This window comes from Catharus ustulatus, chromosome 28 (assembly GCF_009819885.2).
Source record: "Catharus ustulatus isolate bCatUst1 chromosome 28, bCatUst1.pri.v2, whole genome shotgun sequence".
NCBI lineage: Eukaryota > Metazoa > Chordata > Aves > Passeriformes > Turdidae > Catharus > Catharus ustulatus.
Genome location: NC_046248.1, coordinates 6766471 through 6793414, shown reverse-complemented (window position 1 = coordinate 6793414; position 26944 = coordinate 6766471). Strand labels below are relative to the sequence as shown.

The window sequence follows — 26944 nt, the reverse complement described above, 5'->3', positions numbered from 1 at the left end:
CCACACACCTGGGGAGAGGGGGCTGACAGAGAAACGCAAGAAAGAGGGGGAAGCAGGGTGGCTGCCCCAACACCTTTCCCCCACACTGCCCTCTGCCAATCCGGACTGTAGAAGAGATGCAGTGAGCTGCTGAGCACTCCTCCAAGATTGCAAACACCAGCCCCAGCAGCAGCAAACGCTGGGCTCTATAATTAAACCACGGCTGAGGTCACTTCCTTTTCCCAGCAGCTCCCTCCAGCCCCCACCCGCTTGCCTCGCATTTGCATGCCATCATGACTAAGGCACATCGGGGTGTAAGGTCATAGGGGAAGCAGCTATGCAACTACCTCGCAGGAAATTCCACCCTGGGAAACCTTTCACCTTCCTCAGTGGAGAGAGGATCAGCAGAGATCCTGCAGCTGAGTGGGGGCCAGCTGCCTGCAGGCGCTACTGGGGCTACAGTGTTGGCCTGGGAAGGGAGGGGGAGACTTCGAGGAGAGGAGAGCCACTGCTCCCAGACTTTACCATCAGTCTGGGCTAGCACCGATCTGGAGAGAGGTTTCCCTGTACACGCCAAGACAGCAGCTGCTCTACTTCCTCACCATGCTTCACCTTTACCTCCAGAAGCCTCTTCCATACATAAAGCTGAAACTCCCCAGCTTCTGCCACTTGACAGGTGCAAAAAGCAGCACAGCCTTCCCCACACACCCGGTCCCGAGTCCCAGGGGCTACTCTGTCCTTATGCATTCATGCAACTCACAGAGCTGCTCCAGAGACACAGTGATCTAACCCTGGCCAGGCCTCCAATTACTCAAAAGGAAAAAGGCAAAAAGAGCTAGGAATTGCCCCATCTCACTAACTGCAGCCCTCTGGGGAGGCAATGAGCCCTCTGTAGCCACAGATGTACAACAACAGATGAAGTGAAAGGCCCAGAGGCAGCCTGCAGAGCCCCTTTTCCCCACCAGGAGAGAGAGATTTTGTTAACTTAGGACTGGCCAAGTGGGCAAGGACGTCTGACATTGAGCTCTGAAGCTTAGAGGAGGCTCTGGGGTTTGCAGTGGTCCTTGTGGCCAGTGGCCAAGTGCCCAGACTCAGCTAGATCAAGCTCTGAAGCAGCATTGTTTGCACTAGGTACAGTAGCTGAGGGCATCAAATGCTCATAACTCAGCCCTTGGCCCTCCACAGTTAAGTCCAGGCCAGTTAACTCTAATAAGGACAGAAGCCCTTATTTAAGAAACAGAACATACTAAGCAAAGTTATTGCAACAGCAAAGACCAGAGTACAAAGGAGGGGAGAAGAGTGCAAAGGCTACTGAGTGGGAGGAAATAAGAGATCATTCAGAAGCAGGACGGCCATTTAGGTAACAATATGAACAAGTTAGCATCAGGGTTTGCAGAAGAACTAGTCAGTGACTTTGACAAGGTATCTATTAGGTTTCGAAGTCCTCAGCTGTTTGGATTACCGAGCCAATTCTCCAGTCTCTGAGCTAGCATGAGATGCATCGGGGGCAACATCTCTGAAGACAGACATCCAGAAAGTTTACAGAAAGTACAGAGTCTTAGGATGCTAGACAAATGCCTCTTCCTCTCCCTCGTCCCACGGATTTTGGAGAGGAAGTTTGTGACAGAGCAGGGGTGCTGAGGCAGCCCTATAACCCCTGGAACCAGCTGATCAGGAAACACACATAGCAGAAAGCTGTGGGGAAGCACAACTGCTATGGAAAGAGGGACAGTGCAGAGCCAGCAAGCAGAGTGGGACATGATCGTCCAGCTCCTTTGGCCAGCGACAGGGTACTTTTTGTCCTCTTCGGCACACGGATATTGTGCTTTGGCTCCAAGCCTGCACCCGCAGCGAGGCACGCCTGTGCCCTCCAAGGCTCTGTCTCCACAACAACAGGAACCAGAAGCCACAGCAGACCCCAAGCAGCTCATTGGCCCGAGATCACGTTACAGGACAGGAAGGAAGAAGGCACTTTCATCAGTCTGGAATTGCTTTAAACAGGTTCCACACCGACATCCCAGCCACTGGAATTAACCCCCCAACACCCTAAATGTCCCATTCCTAAAAACATGTCCTGCTCTGGCATGCACATCGGGGCCCAAACAACGCAGCCACAGACGGCTGCTCCCAAGGAAAGGTCACGGCAGAAAGCAGCCTAGAAGAAGGCAGAGAGCCTCTCTACACCTTGTCAGAGGAAATCAAGGCTCAACGGGGCCCTAGCTCTCTGGTGTATGTCTCTAGCACAGGCACGTGCTAGCTATCCTCGGAACAGCAGCAAGAGGCAATTTTAGAGGCAGCGGGCAGACACAGGCTGGTGCTCCCCTGCAGCTCCCCTCCCTGCACTCCAGTGCGGTGGGAGCTCCGCCACCTGCCTATGGGACCTCCTGCCCCGTGTGTGCTGATCCTGAAGCCTGCTCCTGGCAGGCAGAGGGTTAACAATGCCCAGGGAACTGCAGGAAGCCTCTTCCTTGCCCTCTCAGGAACAATGGGGCCATTGTGGGAGGCTGGGCAAGTGTGGGCAGATCCCAGGACTGGCAGTTACCCAACTGGGCACGTTGTTCCTGCCAGGTTCTCTCTCTCTGCCTCCTCAGGTAGGAGAGGAGTGGGTGGCTGCCAGCCCTTCCTGTGGGCCCTGGAAGAACACTGGCCAGCCCAGCCACAGAAAGACCATGTCAGCGTGCCCGGTGGCCCTGCCAAGCAACCTCACTCCTACTGATACGTCTGGGTACAAAATAGTCAGACAGCCACACACACAAAGCTGCCAGATGAAACTACCATGCAGCAGAGCAGACTGTGAGCTGCTTCACACCTGGGTATCCAGCAGGATCAGCTGTGCTTTCGGGATATGTGGAGGGTACTGCAGGAGCTGAAACCAGTTTTTCCCACCATAAAAAGTCACATTTTGATTCTGGGTGCAAGTGCTGACCTGGGACCAAGAGCTTCTGGGAAAACTGAGAACTCCTCCATGTGATGCACAGGCGAGCAGTGAGAACACAACTGTGTGTGGGAGGACTACGGTGACTGCTTTCCAAGCCTCCACAGTCTGAAAGCGGAACGAATAAGCAGGGAAGCAAGCAGCTCCAACATACTCCCACTTTCTGCAGATTTGCATGTACCATGCCCAGCACATCAATGTACAGAAGACTCGGGGATGCTCTGGAGTAACACCCTCAAAACACAGAGCTGATCTCCAGGGGAAGACCAGCACTCTATGTCACACTCCCAGACTTTACATCAGAGCTTCATGCCCCCTTGGGCATGGAATCAGGGTATGCAACAACAAACCCAGCTCACTGAGGCACACACTGAGCATCTGCGTGAAACCTTTGGCCAAACGTATGACTCTGGACAAACAGCCTGACTTAGGGCTGCTGTATGCCCCCTCCAACATTGGAAACGCCTCTGGCTGGTTCACAGGAGATGCAGTGCAAAGATTAGTGGAAAATAGCCCTATGAGACTCAGCACTGCCTCCCTGAGATCTCCATGCTGGGCACAAACTGGCAGGCAGAGAGCAGCTCCAAATATCTGGATTAACTGAAGTCCCAACAGAGGAAAGGTGCAGCCCAGGTGCATGCCGTGTGTGCACTGTGCGCAACCACCACAGCTCAAACTCTATGGGATCAAATGCCTATGATCAGTTATCAGAGAGGAATGTCCTTTTCCACTTGATGCTGCAGCTGCTTCCCCCATCTCAAAACTAGACTCAGTCTTCCAATTATTAGGAGCACAAATACAGACCATTGTTCTCTGACCCGGCAGCACCAACTCTGCCAGTAGCACCCACCTCTGTTTCTTTTTAATCCAGTCTCAGTGACCTGCACTAGCTCCACTAGTGCCACTACTCCCTAATTTTGCCAGAGGCGGACTGAAAAGCAGCTTGAGCAGACTCACACAGTTTCCCATGTTTGCACCCCAGTTCATGCTTTCAGAGCCAGTGTCTTCTTCCCCGGAACTCTCAGGTAACTACTCTGTCAGTTCTTCACATGTCCCACCTGAGGGCATGGCTTTCTTCCTTCCCCCCAGATCACTTTCTCCCATGTCTAATAATCAGCTCTGTGAAGGCCACTTCAAGATATGCCAAACAAGTTAAATACAACACTACCTCAGACCCCAAAAGGGAGACTAGATGCTCTCGAAGAAAGGACTGCAAATAGAGCTGTCACTGCAAACCTGCTATGTGCCTCACTTGGCAGCCAGCTCTGTTCAACAAAGCAGCACAACCCCCAGATGGGTTTTGCTCTTCCCTAAATGCTGAAGCACAAGAGTCCAAGATGAGGGCAGGTAAAAACATCTGATGGATCTCACAGGGCAGGGTGGTTTAATCTGTATTTTTTAGAAGATGGCACACCAGAAAGAAAACACAGTATCTTCACAGCTTCCAGCAAGGAAAAGGAATAATCTGAGTAACCTTTTGCTAAAAGAGAAAAGGGAAAAAAAATAATCAGGGCAAGGGGGACAAAACAATCTTTGTCCTCATTTTGCTGGTCACGCAAGCACAGGGCAGCCGCAGTACCCGCTGCCCCAGCTTGGTCAGCAAATAATAACCACAACCAGCCCGCTTTCACCGAGGCTTACAGAAACCAGGCTCCATGGTCTAGGAAAGCTGCATCCCCTGAGAAAGAGGTAGAGCATAGACGGGATTTCCAGACTACACTGATAATCAGCTCACAGAAACCAGATAGGACAGCTCACCCCCAGAAGTCATCACTTGGCTCTACCATGTTTGCTCCAGATGCTGTCCCTTTAAACATGGCTCCAGAGACCACACAAGGGTTAAATCTGCCTATAAATATCTGTTCTCAGCAGGGCTGCTGCTCTGAACCCTCCAGCCATCTGTTCTAACTTTCCCCCATCTAAGACTCTAACATCTGAAACATGCTCACAATTCTTAGGAGTGTTCCCAAAAATAGACCAGTGCCATGGCTTAGCTCCGTTGCCAGTGTCTGTGAGCACAGGAGCATGTATACGGGTATCCATGCCAGCACAAGCCCAGAGCCATGCAAATACGAACACGTCTGCCTCTATGACAGCGAGCAGGCCTGCACCAGCATGGGTCTGTTTGCACCCGTGCTGGCATGGGTGTGCCTGCTTAACTGCAAATTCATGCGAATCCACGGGAGCGTGTTCGTGCTGGTGTGAACCTGCATCGGTACGCGTGGGCGTGAGAGAAGGTGGAATCCTCTCTGCTGGTGGATGTGATGGAAGTCCTGCCGTGTCTTCTTTCTTGGTGGGACAGCAGTGCTGCAGGGCACAGCCAGGCACCTCTCGTCCTTCAGCCCAGCCCTGCTTGGCCTCAGCACAAGAAGTCCTGCTGTATCCAGACCCTGGCACTCCAATCTAGACAGGGAGCCTACCCTACAGCACAGCAGGGAACAGAGGACCCCAGTTCTCTTGTTCAATGCTTGGCTCAGCAAATTCAGCAGTCCCACCTCTGGGCACCAGAACCTCACTGCAAAAGCAAGCGAAGCCTGACACATGTGAGGCCCAGGACACACCACCTTACTCACATCCAGCTGCAGCTTGCAGGATTTTCTCAAACACTCCATTAGAGAGAGTCCAAGCAAGGTTGTAGATATAATAACTTTGGAGCAGAGTTGGCTCCAAGTCTCACAGCTCTTTCCAAACATCACAGACATAAGTGGGTTCACTCTTCTGACTGTCAAGCCCATTAGCCTCACTCCACATGGGCAAATCCAGGAGACAATCATCTTCATGGTCAAAGGCAAAAAAGGAAATGAGCTGTTAGCTCCCAAATCTGGACATACCATCCAGGAGCAGACAGACCATTCTCCTGAGCATCCTCAAGACAGTGCTGCCCACCTGTTCTGTGCCAAACAAAGCTCATACTCAAACTCCCATTATTCACTGGAGACCATCACAAAGAAGCTCAGCCCTGGCTGCTGGCCCTGCTAACACCAATCATAAGATGATGTGCATGCACAGCCCCAGGGAGGGGACATGCACTGTCCGTCCTCCACATAGTGACAACAGCCCAAGGATGAGACAGCAGCTACATTTTCATCTCTAACTACTTCCACAAGAGTGATTTTCCCTTCCAGACCAAGTAAAACTACAGACAAAGCTCCAAAGTGTCTGGCTGTGCAGGATGGGGCTTTTTCAGAGTGCTCCATTTCTACCACTCCCTAACCCCCATGATGATGCGATGGTGAACACCTGCACACAACACAGCACACGTGCTGCTAAGCCTCCTTGGCCAGCACATGCACACACACAGAGCCCACTGGTGGCTAACACTGTGGGGAGCTCCCTCAAAACTTGTCCCTATAGGTGTGGACTGGGGGAAAGGACCAAGTGCATGGAAGTGTCATTTGCCTTTTTCTGGAGTGCATTCAAAAGGGCACCTGACAAGTAGGAAGGTCGGAAAGCAGAAAATACATACCACCACAGTTTTGCTCAGGGTTTGCCAAGCTGCCCATTGCCTTTCACCCCTCTGATGTAATGGAGATAGCCAGTTAACTCCAAGAACTATTAGCAAGACTTTCAGTGAAGCCAAAAATGCAGGTACTCCTTCAACTCGGGTGACAATAGAAACAGAAAAGAGCTTGAAATTCCAGCTCTTCACTTCAGGCTTTAGCAGGGAGATGACCTAGGAAACAGCCTCAGCAGACTGAGTCAACACAGCTGTACTTTGAGAGGAAAAAAACCCGATTGATTCAGGTATTGATTTGCTGTAGGAGTTTGTGTTTGTTTAGAAGTTTGCCCATGGGTAGAACCTTGTTACAAGCATCTTTCCTGGTGATGAGGTTAGAAACAGACTGTGCCAAACTCCAGTCACCTGCCTTGGAAGCAGAATGCAGGTAAGCCTGCAAGTTAAGTAGTCCCTCAGGGATGCTTCCCTCCTCCACTGTCTCAACTTTAAAAACCATGTTGTTGGGTGGAGGAACACCACAAACAGCTGTGAGGCAGCACCAGCATCTAGAGGAGTCCAGCTAGGGTGTAAACAGCGGGGCTGAAGGCCAGGCAGTTCATCAGAAATTTCAGATCATGAGATGGAAAAGATTTAAACAGCAGATCCATTTCAGGATTATTTTCCCCACCCCTATCTGTCAGAAAAAGCAATGGGATTTCGAGATCCCCCCAGGTTTGCAATCCAATCAGACAAGGATTGAAAAATGACACCAACTAGGACAGAACTGAACTGACAAGTTTTGTTTCCTTCTCTCCTGCAAAACCAAAAGCACACAGGTTAAGTACCAGGATCAAGTAGACATCACTAACAGAGATAATTATAAAAGCATTGCACACAAAAAGTTCCTCTACTGGATCAGGTCCCCAGTGTGCTCCATGTTTGGTGGAAAACAATGGTATCCACTTCAGCAGCTGGCCACGAGTGTCAGCAAACTGCAGGCCACTGTATTATTTTCCAAACCGTTCCTCCTTTTCTTCTATCTTGGATGGTTGCTGAGTGAATGACCACAATTAAGTTTAAGGAAAAAGACTGGCTCTGTCAGGCACAGTGATTCCACCAGAGACACTCAGGTATTGCTACAGAGCTCTCCTCTTCCCACACCTCATCGAGCCTATGGGCATACACTCTTAGGAGATGGGAATGGAAAGAGAAGTGATGACAGGCTGAGGACTAAGCACCAGGCAGGAGATACATCCCCAGCATCCTCCTGACCTCAAAGCTCCCCTTACCGCTCAGCAAGTGTGCAGCGTCCATTATCCTCTACAAATTTCCAGTCCCAGAAATCTCTGCCAACACCAGATCCCAGCATCGCTTCTTGCTTTTCCTCACCTCTTCTGAGTTGCTGCCATAATTCCTGTATGAACCGCAGATGTCTGCCCACTGCAGCACTTCCACAGCGTCCTCCAGCTCCACCATACAGTGGACCATGAGAGTGGCCACCAGCCACCAAAGAAGAGATGGGGGCACAATTACATGTGCAGAGACATACATCTTGGGGAATAACAGAGCTATCGTTCCCCTCACGTCTGCATTCCCCGTGTGACATGTGGCAAAGAGGCTCAGCCTTATCAGTCACTTGTGGGTACCTTTTTCCACTGTGTTCTTAACCCTCTTTGTCCATCTTTCAGTTCCCTTAATGTCAACAGAGCAAAATATTGCGACGGATTTATTTTGCCTTTTAACATTTCTTAGCCCATCACATCCTTGCTAAAATAAAAAACAGTAAATCAGTTTCTCCCCTTCCCCACTTTGGCTGCCTTGCAAGTATGTCCCGTGGTTAAGTTGTGATATACAACAGAGGAAGCAGCAAACTAGTTCAGACCAATGTGGGTACCCTCAGCTACTGCGTGGCTCGCAGCAGGCAGCCAGCTGCTCACTCTCATGCAACCCCCTTGCTGAAATATACAGAAGCAAGTCAGACTGGAGGATTTGCTGCATTGTATGCATTTGAAATAGCAAAAATCAACATAGAAATTAAGAAAATCTGTCTCTTAAGCCAACCGGACAATGTGCATCTGAAAACTTCTTGCTGGAGGAGGCTCCTTTTATTTACAGCTAAGTTTTACTTCTGTGGGTTGCCACATGCTCTGGCACCCAGTGATCCACTGCAAGCTGGGACACACATTGAGATCTCATGACTTGCTGCAATCTGTCACACAGTTCAGGCTGGAACTTAAGGCTTGTCACAAGGAAGGAGGGAAGGTGCAGAGTGAGTACTCAGATCACACCTGCTTCATCCCCTGCACCATATCCTGTCCACCTTGAGAACAGGTCCCAAGGCTATCCACAGATGGGGCTACAGAATTTGGATGCCTAGGAGTTAAAGATGTTGATGGCCAAACCACAGGTCACAGCAGGAAAGCCACCCCTTGCGCTCCTGTTCTCAGGATACAAGACACATTGTGAGCAACCCAATGAGATGCTTGAAACCTGGCCAGCTGCCCATGCAGACTGCCACCAGAGTGGTTAAACACCCCTGGCTCCCCCTTGACAAAAGAGCGTCTCGTCCCTCTAGAAGATGTTGGCTATTCACACAGGAGTGTTGTTGGCCCCCATCTTCCCAGTGGAAGACTACTTCAGGGCACATTTCAATCAGACCATCCCTACACCACAGCAGCCAGGAAAGCACTCAGGAACCTCACATAGCTTCCTGCCCCCTGAAAACCAGCCCATGGCCAGCATGGATTCTGCATGTCACCGTCCAAAGGAGACATAACTCTCAGTTCTCATCCTCCTAGGCCTGGTCTGCATGGCCTTGGGCAAGGCACTTCACCTCTCTTACCTAATTGCTTGCACAACAGCAGATGCTGCCATCAGCCTGCAAAAGCCTGAACACAGCGGGGAGCTCCCTCTCCTCCCAGGCAGCATCACTGTGAGCAGAAGCAAGAAGGCAAAGCCAGGCTGCCCTCCTGCACCTTCTCTCCCTAGGCTGATTCTGAAAATAAAAACCAGCTTCCACTTGTCCCAAAACGAGGCAGAAAGAGGTTTGTTTTAAATACATGAAACTGTCGCTAAGCGAAGGAGAAAAAAATCCAGGGGGAAGGGGGGTGGAACAAGGGAGGGGACAAAATTGCATTTTTACTTCTGTTGGCCAGCCAGCTGACTGACTCAGCCAGTTTGGTTGCTTGCCATATAGATTTAAAAACAAAACCAAGCCTCAGAGAGAGAAGAGAGCTCGGATGAATGTGCTTTTTTCTTGTGTGTCAAACCAGTCCAAGACATGTTTAGGAAAATGGCTTCCCTCCCTCATTGTACCCAGGGGGTGCAGCACAGAGCAAGGCACAGCACAGGTCTGCCAGTGCCAGTACAGTGTGAGACTCCCTCTACGGCACTTTGCTCCTGGCAAACCACTGGGTCTGAGAGAGAAGTGCAGTGAAAGTCTAATGCTCCGGGGCTGCCCTCAGAGCTGACGTCCTCCAGCCACCTCAAGGGCTAGAGGATTACAGTCTGGGATCCCAGGCAGGCGTCACCTGCCTGGCAGGTGGCACTAAGGTAACCTGCTCCATTCAACGTGTCCTACATCTGCTGGGAAGAGGGCTGTGGAGTCCAGGCTGCCTACTGCTGCAGCTGCTCTTGAGCTGTGGGCTACGGCTCCGTTCTGTGGGCACCTCCTCACCTTGGCCTGCTCCTTGCCAGAGGAATGTGCATAGGAGGTGGGAGGAGCATGGAAGATGTTGTTTTGAAATACCAGCTCCCATTTTATTTATCTGGATCCCACAGTGCCCATGACATGGTAAGAGTGTTCTGTTCCCGAAGTACTGTACAAACAAAACCACGTGCTCCCCACACCCTTTGCAGCAACTCAACGTGCTGGCATGTTCAGTGCAACCCCAGACAGGCAGTGCTCACTGCTCCATGCCAACTCGGCGCTTCCATACGACTGGATGGTCACAAAATCCTATGTGAATAAGCGGATCTTGGCACTTTCCAGCTGCAGCAGTCATTACACTCGCTGGTGAAGGAAGCCTCATGAGCCTCCCACGCAGTGATCTCCCATAGAAACTGGCCAGCCTCCCTGGCAATTAATCCGCCACTCACTGCAGGGAGTGCAGACAGAATAAGTTACCTAAGGAGCTGAAGACAGGTAAGTGCAAACCCTGCTCCTATTCCCATTTCAAGACAGCAGAACTGAGGCAAAGAAAAACCAAGGCCCCAGCCATCAGTAAGGCCAAGAAGAAAACCTTTGCTCTTTGGTTCCCAGTCTCCAGCACGGACAACAAGACAATACTGAAATGCAGTCCATCAGCAGAGGCTCACTGGCCCCAGGGGGGCTCAGAAGAGGAGTGCAGATGTGCACCCTGCAGGTGGGGGAAGCAGGTGCAGGATTCCCCCAGGGATTGCTGCAGCAAGGCTCCCAGGGAGGCAGCTGCTGCTTGCACTGGCTCATGCAGGAAGCAAGCAGACAGACACGAGTACAGCAGCCAAGCTGGATGGGACCCATCACTGCAGGGTGAGTGGCACTGTTCAGTGGTTGGTGCTCTCCTCAGCCTTCATCTTTCTCCAAAAGACATGCCTCACCTTACAGGGGTTGAGCAGGAGAAGCACAGTGTGGGGGTAGGGACAGGGTAGGGGAACGACAGACAGAGGTTTGCAGTGAGCTAAAAGGGGAGATTTAATAACTGTTGGAAAAAATGGCTGCTTTATTGCAGGCAGCTTGTAAACCCTGGAGCCTGAAGGTCTGGGAGTAATTTCTCCCTCCCACGTGCTGGGCTCAGTTTGTACTGGGGGTCAGAGGCCAGTGCTTTTCCAAAGCATTCTGGGACAGACGCCAACTGGAGCAGGCTGCTCAACACCACTCCTGCAGCAGGGCCTGAGCTTTGAGCAGCAGGCTGGAGCTACTATTAACCCTTTGTGGGGTGATTTCGCCCTCCCCCCTCTCCTGGCTCCATCCCTTCAGTGCAGAGATGACAGCTGCTGCAGGCCCACTGGGGCCGCCCAACACGAGTCCGGGCTAAGGGAGGCCACCAGCCTCCCAAAAGGGTCAGCTGGTGCTAAGGAGTTGCCCAGGGCCTGGTATTAGCTCCCTGTATGCTAGCAACAGAATCCTGCTTGCGGGTCCAATCCAGGAGTTCGAGTCCTTGCAGAGGAAAACAAGAGCCCATGAGTGACAGCTGATCACTTGGGGTAAAGTCTTGCACCAGCCTTGGCACAGAGGGAATGGTAACTCATGGGAATGCACCCAGCACCACCAGAGAAGGGAGAAGAGCCAGGTCCTGCTCTCCCGGAGCCCAGCACCAGTCCCTGCAGTCCATACACCTACACCTGCCATGCCACTTCCCATGGGAAGCTTTTGGGCACAAAGTCACAACCACGGGCACTAACCGAGGCACTCACAGGAGAGAATGCTCCCTGGCCAGAGTCCTGCTGGACTCTTGGCACTCCTTCCCTGTTTAAAGGAAGGATGTCCTCCCCAGCAATCTCCTGGGCCCTGGTGCTCCCTCTGCCTCCAGTTATCAGTGCTTTCTTCTCAGGACATCATCATGCCTTCCCCTGCACTCCCTCACTGATCTCCTGAAGGAGGCAACAATTGGCCTCCACATGGCACTTCTGCTTCTCCTCAGCATTGGGTAAACACCAGAACCCACCCATCCTTGCCTCCAGCTGCTGCTGACACCCCTATTCCCCACTGGGGGCTTTAAAGGCTGCCTGCCAGAGCCCTCTAACCTCCTTAGCTGTCTCCTCCTAGGCTCTGGGACAGGTCTAGATGGCTGGGGGAAGCATGGCTTTGCTTTGCTGTGTCACCCCTGAGTTGCAGCAGCTCTGGATCACCTGTGCAAGCAAGAGCATGGCTTCCTGCAGCACTTCAGCTTCCCCTCTCAGGGATGTGTGTGTTTCTGGCCTGCAACCCAGCCCTTCTGCTCCCATCCCACTGAGTGTTTGCCAGCACAAAAAGAAGAGAGCTCAGTTCTGTTTCTCAGTGGCATCTCTCATCTCCCTCTTAAACACACGCCTCATCCTTCCGTTACTTCACCTCCTTTTTGCTCAGCACCATACCAATGAGAAGGGGCCAGTAGCTACTGCCCAGGCAGACAGCACTCAACTTGGGTCTGGCTGCTAGATCTGCTCCAGGCTCCGTCCTGCTGTGCAGCAGCACTGGGCCCGTCTGCCACAGACTGGCACCCAGAAGTGCCAACAGGGGCACCTTGGCCTTGCCTGCCATGCAGCCCCTGTCCCACAGCTCCCATCTCTATGCCACATCCATCACAGGTGTTCACATGATTTTGCAGACTCCTCCAGCAACATTTACGTGGCATCCACACAGCTCTGCCACTGACACTTCTTCTGACACCAGGCGCAGTCATGGTCCACAGTGTTACTAACCAAACAGGGGGGCCAGAACCTAATGCCAACTGTTCTCCACATAACACCAAGCTTCCTCCAAGCTGCACTGGCTGTGCCTCTGCACTCCTCCACCGCAGTGATGGTCACATGAAGATGATGATCCCTTCTCCCTCCAAACACAGAATTGTGCCTTCTTGTCTAAATCAGTTCAAATTGTGCTCACATCTTTCTGATCCAGGTACAGAATGGCAAATTTCCCTACTTGCTTTATCCCATCTTTCCAAGCTCCTGTTTTCATGTCCCACCTGCAATCCCTCCAGCTCCTTCTTCCAAAACTGCCTTTACAGTCAGAGCTGCAGAATCCTCTTTCATCCTCCATCATCCCTTCTGACTAATCCACATACCTCAGCCCTCCTTCTGGGCATGCCCTGAGATCACAGACAGGCATTGCCTTCATGCTCCCAGCTACTGCTTCACTGGTTTCAAGAGAAAGGAGTTTGCTATGCTTCTCATGCCCACTTCATTAAATCCTTCTGCTCCATTCCTCCCAGCTCCTCTGCTCTCCAGAGAAGTCCCCAGGCTAGAAGCATACAAGATGCTGCCAGGGCATCTTGGCAACTGTGGCTTAGGGGACTGCCTGGGCTTGGGATAAAGATCTCTAAGGTTATTGCCACACCTTCTAGCGCCAAAAGCTAATACCCGTAGACAGGAACCTGTTGCAGCAGCACTGAGAGACTGAACCCACAAAAATGCCACTTGGCCAGGTGCTTCCTACTGACAGGAGATGGCAGGAGACTATCAAGCCAAGAGGTGACTCTCAGGAGACAGAAACCCACAGCACTGTGGCCCCACTACTTGGCCAGAGCAGAAAGGAACAAAAGCTCCTGTCTCCTGGAAGGGGCTGCATGAATACCTGCAATAGTGAACTTTGCCTCCCTTTGCTACACGTGACATACTCAAGCCAGACACTGGTCCAAAGCATCCAGCTCTGGCACCAGGGCTGCAGTTCACAGCTGACCTAGCCACATCTGCTCCACTCAAACGGCTCCAAGCTTTTTGCCCCAGACTCCATGCCTGCCTCAGGCCCCAGGCGCTGGCTGGAGCCCTGCCAAAGAGAGGGCTGCCCGTTTGAATCATGAGCCAGAACCTGGTAAGCATCACCTTTAATAAGCCTTTCTCCTCCATCAGGCACCCTGACTTTTTTCAGTTATGGTCTTGTGAAGCAGAAGGCTGCTTGGAGCCAAGCCAGCAGCGGGGAAACCACCATTTCAAGGTCCTGCAAAGGTGTCTGTAAGAGCAGAAGGGAGCTCTGGTCGGGTGTGCGGGGGGTGATGCAAAGAGCAGGCTGTTTGCTGGGAAGCTGCTGCCGCTTGCCAGGAGGCAGTGGGGGAGGAGGCAGCAGATGTCTGCAGACAGCATTTGCCGAGAGCCTGCAGCGCTCCAGCCCAGTGAGGGAAGGAAGGCAGCGGCTGGTGCCACTGCTGCTGCACTGTAATGGAACAGGACAAACACGACAGGGTCTACCGAGAAAGCTTATGTTGCTTTTCCCTCCAATAACCACTACAGCGATGGGAAGTGGGAGTCCTGGCACTTCAGCTGGGGGGTTAGAGAAAGACTTCAGTATGACTGCTGAGAGACCTAAAAAGCAGGAGGAAAAATCCCTGTCATGAAAACTGCAGGACCCTTCTTGTCCTGGAAGCAGTGGCAGCTTCAAACCTCAGCACAGCTGTTGTGCTGGGGCCAAGTCTGTCTGCAGGGCCCTGGGCGAAGGCAGCGTGCCACAGCCCATGAGCTGCCTTTACTCCTGGCATATGCAACAGCTGGACACTCACAGTGAGAGCCCAGACAAGTGCCTAAGGGTGGATGCACAGCAGAAAGAGGAAGAGAGACCAGATCTGGCTGCAGCGACCCCTTGAGCACTGGATCCAAAAGAGGACACCCCTTTTGCCCCCCTCTCTTTGCAAATGGAGGACACTGAACAAGGCCACCAGCACCGTGGCGGTCAGCCAGTGAGCCCAATCCCAGCCATGCTGCTTTTGTTGCAAGCATGAGCTGTCGGTGAAGCTCCAAATCAGCCCACGTGGTTCTCATTTCCTGCCTTTGGGCAGGGGAGGTTGCCTTTCTCCCCAGCCCACAGCAGCGGGGCTGACCAGAGGAGCTCTACAACCAGAGAATAGCTACCTTGCAACCACCCCTCTCCCACGGGCTCTGTCCTGAACCCGGGATGTGGTCAGCCAAGAAGCACTGGCTCTGACAAGTCATACAATGATGGGGAAGCAGCATCTTAGAAAATTGGTCCCTTGGCACTGGGACCCCTGTGGGCAGTGGCAGGTCCCAGGCAAATCATCTTACTATCTGAGAGGATCCTGGCCATCACCAGTGACTACAAGACTGTCACTCAATTGCTGCCCAGAGTGTTCAATGCACCTGAACACCCCCAGAAAAATTGGCATTTGCCCGTTTCAAACTGAGAGCAACTGACCTCACCCAGAGGAGTATCTTTGGGTCATTAAGCTATATCATCCACAGGCTTGTTCAGATCAAATCACACAAGTTCCTGGGTTCTTCCTACACCATACTGAGATGCAGTCTGGCACTTGGGTCCACTTGAGTCCTCTTAAAATAATAATTAATTGATATACAAATCAGATAAGGCATTAGACAAGCCTACTGGCCAAGGGCATGCACAGATTCCTCACTGTTTCAATGTTACAATCCCAGTTCCCCCACATCCTTCCTCCTTTCCAGGCCCAGGGTCAGCCCTTAGGCGTGACTCACCATAGCAGGGAGGACCCCACACACACCTTCTGTGCAAAAGAGAGCCCGGATGGCACATGTTCTTGAGCCAGGTCCCAGCTTTGCCTCGTCCCCTCCCTGACTATCAGCAGGTCATGTCTGGCAGAAGCACTGCTGGGCTCTCACCTCAAGCTGAGCCACTTGCACACAATCTGAGTCCAGGTACCGGCACACCAATATCTGCACCCAGTGGGGAGGCAAGGAGGTAACAAGAGAAGTAGAAGCCTGACTTCCTGGACTGTTTGCTACTGGGATTCTCCTATCAGTTTCCAAGAAAGAAACTGATGCAAGTCTTTTCATACTCCTAGTAGCTTTTCCAAAACCACTGCAAAAAGCCACCACAGCCCCAGCCACTGGACCACCCATAGACAGAAACAGCCACAGATCAGTGAAAGAGCAGCCACCCAACATGCTCAGGACCAGGTCCTGGAGGAAGGACAATGCCAAAACACGGCATTACTCCTGGATATGCCCACCTCTTCCTTCTCCCCTTCCAACTAACTAACCACCAGCCACAGCTACCCTTTTCTGCAGTCTTGTTTCAACCAGAGGCTGGTCAAAGCAATTAACTTCTCCATCTGGCCGCAGTGAGATGAATACAAACGTCATCACCCAGACAGGAATCAGCAGCCCTGAGCAAAGTCAACATTGTCCCTTTCCAGTGAAAGAGCTCGGAAAATGGCACTGCCAACATCAGCCTCAGAAACAGAAATCCCAGGGTGGCTAACTTGCTTCACGGGTGTTAAACCCACTGTGGACCTTCATGGGCCCCTCCAAGGGCCTGCAGGCTGCTACTGGGAATTCTGGGGAGAGGGCTTATCAATGGCAGCCTATTGCAACAGCACCAGAAAAATGCCTAGGGCCCTTAAACTACGGTGGAAAAAAAGGAAGACTAAACCCTACTAATATAAAGAATGCATTTTAATCAGACTAGGATTTTGTGATATTACTTTTGATTAAAAAGCTTAATAAACTAAACTATAAACATTTGCCACCAGGAGCTGAATCTCTGAATATTCTGAAATCACAAGGTGGGGTGAGAAGCAATTGCTTACAGGTAAGGTCCTGACCACACAAGCAGGTGGAAAAATCACTCTTCTCACTAAAATAACACATCAGGGCTAAAATTATATCAAAATATTTGGAAATGGCTGGATACTTCTTTGCTGAAGCTATGCTTTAGACAAAGTAACTTATCAACAAGCTAGGTACAATTTCAACTCTGCTTTAGACAAAGTAACTTATCAACAAGATAGTTACAATTTCAACTTATGTTACTGACTTTTAAAGAGCAAAAACAGGTTTGGGTTTTAGAATCGCTTTAATGGCTTTTATTTGCTTTGATTTATTTCTCCTTCCCTTTTTTTTTTTTTTTTTTTTCCTTTTAAGAGAATGAGGAGCAAAAACTCACATTGAATTCTCCAATGGAGGTGGGCAGTCTAGGCAGATCATTACTGAACCTCTGACCTGTGGCAATGTTTGGGAAGGAGAGGTGCCACAGACTAAAGCACAGCCATGCCCCCGCATTTATCTGTACTTCCTTTGGTTTGTACTGTTCTAATGGCAAAGAAGACAAGCAGGGCTTGGTCTTTTCTTTCCTAGTGTCAACTTTACATGAAACAGGATTCCCCACTGAAAATTAGGAAACCAATTAAAGAGTCCAAAGCCATCCACTTCAGCCATTCTAAACCACATAGATGCAGATGGCACCATGGAAATAAACAACAATAAAGTATTTAACTATTTTTTCAATAGTCTCCCCAGCAGCTTCCCACACGTTCTGAGAACGAGCTGGCATAGAGAAGCTCATCACTGTGAGAAGCCAACAAGAGGGCCACTCTCATAATTCCCAGCAGCAGAGTGAAGGTGCCTGGCTTCCCTTGTCACATGTAATCTCAGCTTCTGCACATCCGTCCCGAGAAAGGAAAGGGGATATATCACTCATTTCTCAGGTGGAGGAGGACACAGCCATGAGGAGGTACTTTTTCTCCTGCCCAAAACAGCAGAAAGCAGGGGATGGGTAGGGGAATGAAAAAAGGGAGAGTAGGGCACAGTTCTGCTGCCCACATCCCACTCCTAGAGCTAGCACAGGCTGCCAAATCAAATAGCTATCCAGAGACATGCTCCTGACAAGTGTAACAGGCAATGCCCTCAAAGCAGGACCAGCGTGAGGCTCCTTCCAACCAGAGCCATCACTGCCCATGTCTGATGCTCATCCACAATGACTGGCAGCAGCTGATGCCTATGGATCACACAGAAGCTTCCATCCCTCCCACTGGAGAAGTTTCAAAACTCCTGAGGCTGCTGCGTTTTTACAGGCTCCAACCAAAACCCTCATCCCAGTCTCTACAGATGCCTTTTTGCCATTGGAAGGGGATCTGGGACACTGGGAGGACATGCAAGGAGGATGGCAAGGACTAGCCTGCCCAGACAGAAGTACTTGTTGGGAGTTCCATGACATCACTGGTGGGCTCTCCTGAAGGAAATCAGACAAATGCAAGGGCAGACTTTCAGCACCTCACCAAGGGGGAGTTTATCCAAAAAAGAGGGATCCTTGCTCCCTTCTCAGCATCATCTTACAAAGGGAAGGCAGGTAAGTCACCGTTTATTTTGGGTCCCAGTTTCTCATTCTGTAACATGGCTTCTCATCCAAAGGGGGAAACTACACAAGACTATCCCTCTTGGGTCAAACATTGTGCTGGCAGCACCTGCATTCTTTGCCCTATGCCCACAATACCTGGCCTGGGCACCGAGCTATCCCCTGATAAGAAAACCACCAGCACAGCATCTGGTGGCAATCCTTCCCCCAAACCTTGGGGACCGCCACACCAGACATCCACGTGGCCTGCAACCACAACAGAAATAAAAACACTGCCATTCAGAAAAAGCATAATTAGCAAAGCCAGTGGCTACGCTGGCAGCTGGAGAGAAGATACAGACCACCACCTCCCTGCAGTAAAGAAGTCATTACTTCCTGTGCATGGTGCATCTGCCAAGTGCCCTGCAGGTCTCACCCTCAACTGTGCCCACTACAGGAAGATGCACCGAGTCTGCTCACCCTGATCACCAGCAAGTGTACATACTACCATATATAAAACCCTTCCTGTCTTGTTTTCCAAACTCATCTCACCCTCTCTCAACTGGGACCCCCTCATAAAAGTAAGAAGAGACAGGCCTTTCCTGGCATTTCCTTTTTCTGAAAAGGCTGTAAAATTTTCCAAGCATAGCTAAAGCCATAGCAAAGTTTGTCAGGAGCTCAGCTCGTTAGGCGGCTGCTCAAGGAGCCCCGCGGGAGGCACAGGCAGCGTAATTCAAAACATCTTGGGCCCTGGAAAAGAAAATAGAAACCAGGCTGTGAGAATGAGGGGGGCAGTTCCAGCTCCAGTGTAACCCTTGCTCTGGGAGCGCCCCAAATGCAGACTCAAGCAGAGCTACAGCCCCAGCAGAGGTGCTGCGGCCAGCCCAAGTGGAGCTGGCACCAGGCGGAGGAAATTCCAAGCCTGTTGCTTCTGGCAGCCACACCGGGCCCTGGCTAGAACCTCGGCAACCTGGAAACCAGCTACTCAGCAATTTTCTTGCCATCCAGAGGACTTGGTCTGAACCACAGTTTCACTTCCCCCTCCCTGCCCAAGAGGCAGGGAACACCAGAGGGAAAGAAACATTTGCTCAAAAGCTGTCATGACCAAAGCCCCCCCAAACTGCTCTGCTCTGGGAGGACATCTGGAGCTGCTGCCATTGCCCCCACTCCCCCATTGCATCTGGGGGCGGACAGAGCAGAGGAAACTTGCTTGGACTAGCCCTAGGTCTTCCAGATTCCTTTTGCTCCTTGCCAGAGGAAAGTTCAAACAAGGCTGCACAGAGGCAGGACACAGGCAGCTTTCAGCCCAGCCTAACTGCCACGCTTGAGGCTCGCCTGTAGCCAGACCTGCTCCGTTCAGGCCCTGTCTGGCCCAATCCTCTACTACAGATCAGTGCCGGAATAAATCCTGCCAAGGAAGTGGTAAAAGCTCCAGCGCTGCAGGGGTTTCCACAGCCTTGGCCAGCTTGATGTTGAGAAGAGCTGACCAGAGATGCAGCCTTTCTGCTCAGTTACTATCCTTCAGAGCTCCCCATCCTGAGCAGGGAGACCTACAGCGTGGGTTGTTGGTACCCTTGCCTTTTATAAGCCACGTTCTTATAACCCAGCATCCTTTCCCAGCTGCAGCCTTTCCTGAGGCCTGAAGCCCAGCATGGCAACAGAACAAAGCAACAGTCATTGTACCCACTCCTGGAGCCCCTGCCCATGTGTAGGAGAGTACAGCTATTCATTGATACGCAGCTATTTAGTAGGATCTTTCTTCCAGAGTATATTAAAATTTTACTTTCTATTAGGAAGAATGCAATGTTTCAGAGTCCCCGCCTGCAGACCTGACCAGACAGGTACCATGCCTTGGGTGGAAAGCCAAGAAAGACTGCTCATGAAGCAGACTTCAGCAGCAAGCAGAGAGAAACAGGACTCCTAACATAAACCCTTAAGAATTTAAGTTGGGTATTGCCCTCCAAACAAAGGCACAGCATTCTTGGAGAGCAGCACTTCTTTGCAGGTTGAACACTGGACAAAGACCACTGTGCTCCTTGGAGTACCAGAAGCCCCACTCGGTAGCCAAGAACACAGTTCACAACTCTGCTGTAACCATGAGTCACAGCTTTCTAACTTCAGCTGGGCAAATCATGCTGGAAAACCCAAAGGTGCACAGGGCATTGAAGATACTTCAAGAGAGGAGCTCCTGACTGCCATCTCCTCAGAGGAATAAAAAGCCCTGCTTATGCCTTGAATAGGAGGCTGAGATCCAGAGAGGCAACAGAGTAGGAATGATGAGCAGGAACTGGGAATCCTGGCTTCTGTCCCTAGCTCTGCCACATATTCCCTTCCTGTTAAGTCACTTCCTTTCACTTCTCCTGCCAGCCTCTATTTTGGATGTAAAAATACAAAAAAAAAAAAAAAATAAAGGAAGCCCTTGCTTCTGCAGAGTGCTTAAAACCTCTTTGGTCTTGTGACAGGGCAGAAGATTGCTGTGGTCAGAGGCTGCAAGACACCCAGTATGCAGGAGCCACGCTGCTCACACAAACCCCAACAGCGGCTGGCATTTCCTGTGCTTACATTTTGAGAAGCACAGAGTCTGTAAACAGTCAGTGCCACAGAGCATCTTCTACACAAACCATATCCTGGCCCATTCCTCTTCTGGCCTACAGGAATAGGAGCTGAGAAAAGGAAAGCTGCTCAACTGACCTGTGACAGAAAGAACGGTGCAACTGAACACAGCATCGCTCTGGACAGCACACCTTCAAAGAGGTGGCTGTTAAACCAGTAGCAGCAAGGATGGGGAAGATCCAGCAATACCAGAGGCAGGGTTAAAAGGGAAAAAACCCACAACAAAATAAAACAGAAAAAAATCAACCCAACCAGCACCCTGAAGAGACACAATGGTATAGACGTGCCTGAGGAGCACAGCCCTCCTGCTCTAGCAGATCCATCCTGTGGCCTCCCACATACTTTGGGAAGAAAGACAACAAGTAGGCATAGGCAGGAACAAGGAGCACTCTGTGGTTTTGCTCAGTATTTCAGTCCATCTCTCACTCAGGAGGAGCTCTGCTTTGCTTTCCAAGTCTCGCCCTCTCTGGCATGGATCACAAACCTGGCTTCTGGCCCAGGACTTGGCTCCAGCAGTGCTCATCACCAAACAGGGTGACGCCCCACCTCTGGGCACAGTGCACAGCACAGTCCTAAAGCCATCTTGAGGCTATTACCCCAGCATCAGAAGAGGCTCCCCCTTATACCCCAGCTAGGATTCCAGGCATCCTGAGTTGCAGCTGAAAAACCCAACACCCAAACATAGCTCCAAACTCTTTGGGGGAAGAAAAACCCAGCATCAAAGTGTTGTTTTCTCTAGTGGCTCCAGCTGAAGCTGCCAGACAAGCTGCCTGCACTGGGGAAGTCCTGTTTCCCAGAAATGCCTGGGTATAGATTGCATGTTCCTCTGCCTGAAGCTGCACAGAAAGATGCAGCAGGATGATGCCAGATGAAGGCATTGCCCTCCCATGACAGGTAGTGGAAAAGGGGCTGGAAACCACTCATCTGACAATTCAGCAAGGATACTGGGATACAGGGAGGCCACCTGTGCCCTGACACCAGCAGCTGTCAAAGAACCAGACCACCTCTTCATAAAGAGCTGAGCAAGTGGGAAGCAGACTTCGTTGCACTGACTGTGCCTAGCATAGACACACATTCAGCACAGGTTCCCATTTCTCTCTTTGGGGCCTGGCAGCCCATTATCCTCGTACTGGTTTCTCCAGTGCAGGATTGTAGCTGGCATCGAGGCAGCCCTGTTTATTTCAGAGTCATATTTGGCCCATCCCATGCCTCAGAAGAGGGGCAGCAGCAGCATCAGGTCCAGGCCCAAGCAAGCAGGACTTGCTGTTGGATGCCCAACAGCAGCACACCCATTTCCAAGGCTTGGTACAGGCTTCAGATAGCCATGCCAAGACAACCCATGCTCCATCTTCCTGCCAAGCTATGGCCCAGGCTGCCCTGGGGACCAACAAGTGCTGATCTGCTGGCCAAGGATGCAAGGAGCGAGCAGGACTCCTGACAAGCTGCCTCTCCATAGTGTGGCTTTCTGTTAAATCAGAAGCGAGTGCCAGTGACACTAACTGCTTCCCATACACTATCTCCTGCCGAGTATAAACCTGTGGCAACTGCAAATACCATCGTGAACTGGTCCCAACTAGAACAAAATCCATCACCCTCTCCACCTTTGAGTTTCATAGAACAGCTAGGAAGAAAACAAAACCAGTTCCCCGTTCCCAGGAAGGGTCTGGTGCTAAGCAGATGACCTACAACAGGCACCACAGAAGAAGGAAGGGTGCCTCTCATCCATGCCATGTAGTTTGGCTGGTGTTGCCTCCCCAGGATAGGCTGACAAAGTGCCAAATACAGCAACAGAAACCATGCCCACCAATCTCCAGTAACAGTTCCTGGGTACTTTCCACTCAGGGCTGCCAGAGGCAGTGAGTGAAGAAAGCAGACCAAAGCAACAAAGACTGGTCCATTGGATATCAGCACACAACTTCAAAACAGAGATGGAGAAGAACTGAAGAATATCACTGTGGCCATCCTCACAGTCTGCACCACACAGAGCTGTTGAAGATGTACAACTGAGAAGCAAAGCAGCCACAACACTTCCTAGGCCCCTTGCTTCAAGACAGGTATATTTTTTTACAACTTCAGCTCTATGAGAAACCTCAAAGGTAACTAAATTTCATGGAGATCAACTACATAAAGTCAGAATCCCCAGCTCCCACTACTCTATGGAAATACAGGACCACACATGAGATCACCAGAAAATGCGTTTGCCAGTCAACATCCTTCTGCGAGGAAAGGAGAGCCGACTGACACCAAGTCCTGACCTGCATTAGATCTGATTTTTCAGAAGAGCCATGCTGGCAATCCTCCTCGCTGATACAGCTTAAATAAGACTGACAAAATATTGCTACATCTGTACATCATATCACTATGATACCTCTACCCTGCATTATATTATATATCCATGCATCCACACACCACATTTCCTGTTAAAAATGTCAAAAGTAGTCAAACAGAGCACAAGTTTCCTTTGTGCCCTCTCTCCTACCCCCCATGCCCCCCTCTCCCCTTCAGGGCACTGGCACAATGCTGGGTCTCAGCCAAAAGAGCAACAGCATGAGGAAAATGACATTTTCAGAGTAAGCTCTGGGCTTCTGCCTGGCTAAGGCTGTTGGGGGACAGCGGACATCCTTAGGAGGAGGCAGTAACAGAAGCTCAGGAGCAGGCTCACAGGTGGAACAGACTGCTGATGCATTCTCATACAGGAACAGCAAACTTGGGCTTTTCCACATGGGACTTATTCTCCCAGAAGAGACCAACTTGAGAGATCTGTCAGGCACAGTATTTAAAACTGCATGGAGCCCTAAGGAATTAAGTGCTGAAAGCCAGCCTGTGCCATCTCCAGGAAATGACTAGACCTGAGCAGATTAAAACCCATTACAGCAGCACATCTGGACATGCAAGGAACACAGACACATCCTCGAGTGCTTTGGTCGCTAAGAACTTTCCCTCCTAGCAGCAGCAAAGCCTAATGCAATCACCTGAGACAGGGCAAAGAAGCAAGGGCTGTTCTGAAGCCAGTTCTGAGCTGGACACTGTACTGACAAGGGATGGGGCTGAAAGAGACAATCCCAGGGCCCATCCCGGGACCTGAAACTGTAGCTGAAGAGTAACAAAGAGCAACATCTTTACAGCAATAAGGAACAGGCACTGGCTGGGACACAGCTGATGCTCCCCATAGAGGGAACCAAGAGCCTCCTCTCCAGCTGCCTCTCCTTCCCACATCCCTCCACACAGCAAGCACTGACAGAAGGGAAAGCACTCAGTGTTCAGCAGGAGTAAAGAGCAGGGGAGAGAAGAAAAAGCAAAGTTTTTTTCTTCCCAAAACAGCAAGCATGGAGGACATGATACCAGCTGGGCTGACAACTTGACAGAAAAGTGAAAGGCTGAATTGAGCTTGGACCTCAGAAACTCCAGGCCAGCATGAGCAAAGTCCACAGCTCGCATGCTGGAGTCAGCCCGGAACTAAAGTGCAACTCCAGCACATCCTTGGCAGCTGCCCTGGAGCAGCATAGCCCAGTGAGCTTGCTATGTCTAGCTTTGTGATGGCCCAGTTGCTTCATGCAGCTGTCTGTCCCCTCTGTCACACAGTGGCCGGAGAGCCACCTTCTAACAGCAACACAGTGAGATGCAAAAGGGCTTAAAAGTACAAAACACAACTATTTTACTTTCTTCAGCTGAACAACTGTGGTTTCTAGTTTTTAAGTAGGCTTTCCTTTAGCTGCTGTCTGTTTACTTCTTTCTGGTGGCAGGGATCTGGAAAGAGGAAACGGACTTCCATGGGGAAGGAGACACAGTAATACCTACAACACCACAGCACAGAAAATACCATAAAACGGATTTTCTAGGTAATGAAGATGCAGGTCAGGGTGGTAAGGAGCAACCAATCCCACCATTTGATCAGCTAAAATGGCAACATACATATTAAAAAACAAACAAAAATGTTCTTCAGCACTTAGGTTACGTATGCTCTGGAAAAAGTCCCAATGGAGCAGACAGCTGCTGTAGAGACAGCTCACTGATAGCCTCATTTTTCCACCAAGGAGAATCAGGCAGCAATGGACAGTTTTGCACAAGTACCAGCCTTGGGTGTGTATTACATACCCACGTGTGGTGGCAGGCATCATTATCACAGGCACCAGAGTCAAAAGAGGTCTCGATTGAGCACCAACACGGCCTTGCCAAGTGACCTTGGGGAAATCACTTCCTCGGTGACTCACTGTTCTTATCCCTCCTGCCACCAAAGTAGCAAAGCAAGGCACACACACAACCCCTGTATGTGACTGATGGATGGAAGGAGCTGCATGTCATTACTGCATGCCTGGCACGAAACTGCATTTTGGCAGGGTAATGAGTGGTAGAACAGATCCTGCGGGTCAAAAGTGTGCAGCTAAGGCTCCTGTAGCATCGCTCCCCAGCCAAAGGTGCATGGTTGTCCTCCGCCATGCCATGAGCAGCCCTTTGCCGCCCTTTGCCTGGCAGAGCCAGGACACAAGCGTATGCAGCCTGACACCCTGCAAAACGGAGCTGCCTCCGAGGCGTGCAGACGCTGCCACACACAACAACACAACAGCCTGCACTGTCATGTAGCATTACTTATGTGTTCAGATATGCATCCTTCTCGCATTTCTATTCCAGCAAGTGGCTGCTAGCAGAACAGGGCTGGAACAAGTTCACCACCTGCTAAAGAAACGTCTCTAATACAATGCAGGGGAGGTTTTGTTACATCGGTTCCTCTCTGTGCGCAAGGAAAATGCATATGTACATGCGGTGTTTCTCTCATTTTTCTTCTAAGCTGACCACATGCCTGATTTATCTCAACAGGGAACCGAAGTCTATCGAGTAGAGAGGGCAGAGGTACCCCCTGACAGTTAGGATGGGCCCTGACAGGAGTGTTTGTTTAAACCCCACGTGAAAGTAGCGAGTTCCCATCCTCCCTGGGGCTTTAACGGCACCAGAACGTCTTGCAAAATCCAGACCAGCTCCGGTAAAACCAGACGCAACCTGAATAAGTTCTTTGCACCTAGAGAAAAGCCCCAGCCGTGGCACTTTTGTCCTCGGGGAATCGCCTGCGGCCACAGCACCAATGGGTGACAAGGACCTGGGAAGAGCGGTCCCCGGGATGTGAGAGAGAAACGGGAAGGGTCCCGCGGCCCAGGGACAATGTCCAAGGCAAGCGGGGGCACTGACAGCTCATGCCCAGCCGGCCGGACTCGGCGGATAGGCCGAGCCGAGGCCGGCGCCGTCCTCCCGGCAAGTTATCGCCACCCTCGGGAGCGGCAGTACGGCGGCTAGCCCGGAGTCTCCGGCTCGGACGGCGGCTCCCGGCCGCCCGTCCGGCCGGATGACAGCCTCGAGGCGGGCCCGGCTGCGCGGGGCAAGGGGTCGGTGCGGGGGCGGCGTGGAGCCCCGGCTCTCCCCCGGGGCGGAACAATGGGACGGCGGCTGCCCGGGCCTGACGGGGCACTCACCTCGGCGGCGGCGGCGGAGCGCCTCAGGGTAGGCCGGGAGAGCCCACCGGGGCGGCGCGGCGGGGCTCCGCGGGCTGCTGGGGGCCGGCCAGCGGCGCGGGGCCGGCGGCGCGGGCCGCGCTCATGGCTCGGCCGCCCGCCGCAGGGCGCGGGATCGGGGCCGCTGCCGGCGGCACCCCCCGCCCCGCCGCGCCGCTCCTTCCGCCGACCGAGCCGGCGGCTCCAGCCCGCGCCCGCCGGCGGGGGTGGACGTCCGGCCGCGGCGAGCCCCGGCTGCCCGCCCGGCCCCGAGCCGCGGACGGCTTCCCCGCGCTGCGGCGGGCGGCCGGGCGCGGGCGGCGGGGAGCGGAGCCGGCGGGCGCGGCGGCCCGGGCGCGGGCGGGGGCGCCGTGGCGAGGGCGAGGCGCTGCGGGCCGAGTGCTCCTTTCTCCGCCGGAGCCTGAATAATCATTTGGAGAAACAGGATCATTCACTTTCCTCCGAGCCGGAGCCAGGCGCTGCCCTGTCAAAATAAAAGCCCCGCGCGCCGATTAACCGCTTCCTGGTCGCGGGCGCCCCGCCGGCCGCTCAGCGGCGCCGCCCGCGACCGGCACAGCCGCCGGGGACCGGGTTCGGCACCGCCGCCCATTTCGGGCCTCCCACGGCGAGCGGCCGGCCCCCCGAGAGTGACCATCGAAGTGTCGCACACCCATGAGTCTCACAGACGTGTACGCGATGGCACACGGGTCTCGGCACCGCCAGGACCGGCAGAATCGCATCCCACTCCTCCCCGCGAAAGCACGGGGCTGCTCCTGCCGAGCATC

General features: G+C 52.1%; 1 protein-coding gene across 2 annotated transcripts in view; it reads right to left on the bottom strand.

The window, feature by feature from the left end:
* The window catches only part of BCL9L (BCL9 like), a 47426-nt gene extending 21223 nt beyond the window's left edge, over positions 1-26203 (bottom strand). For both annotated transcript variants that reach the window (XM_033081661.1, XM_033081662.1), the window contains exon 1: positions 26142-26203. The gene's annotated coding sequence lies outside the window, so the exon portion shown is untranslated. The remainder of the gene's footprint in view (positions 1-26141) is intronic.
* Between the last annotated feature and the right edge of the window lie 741 nt (positions 26204-26944).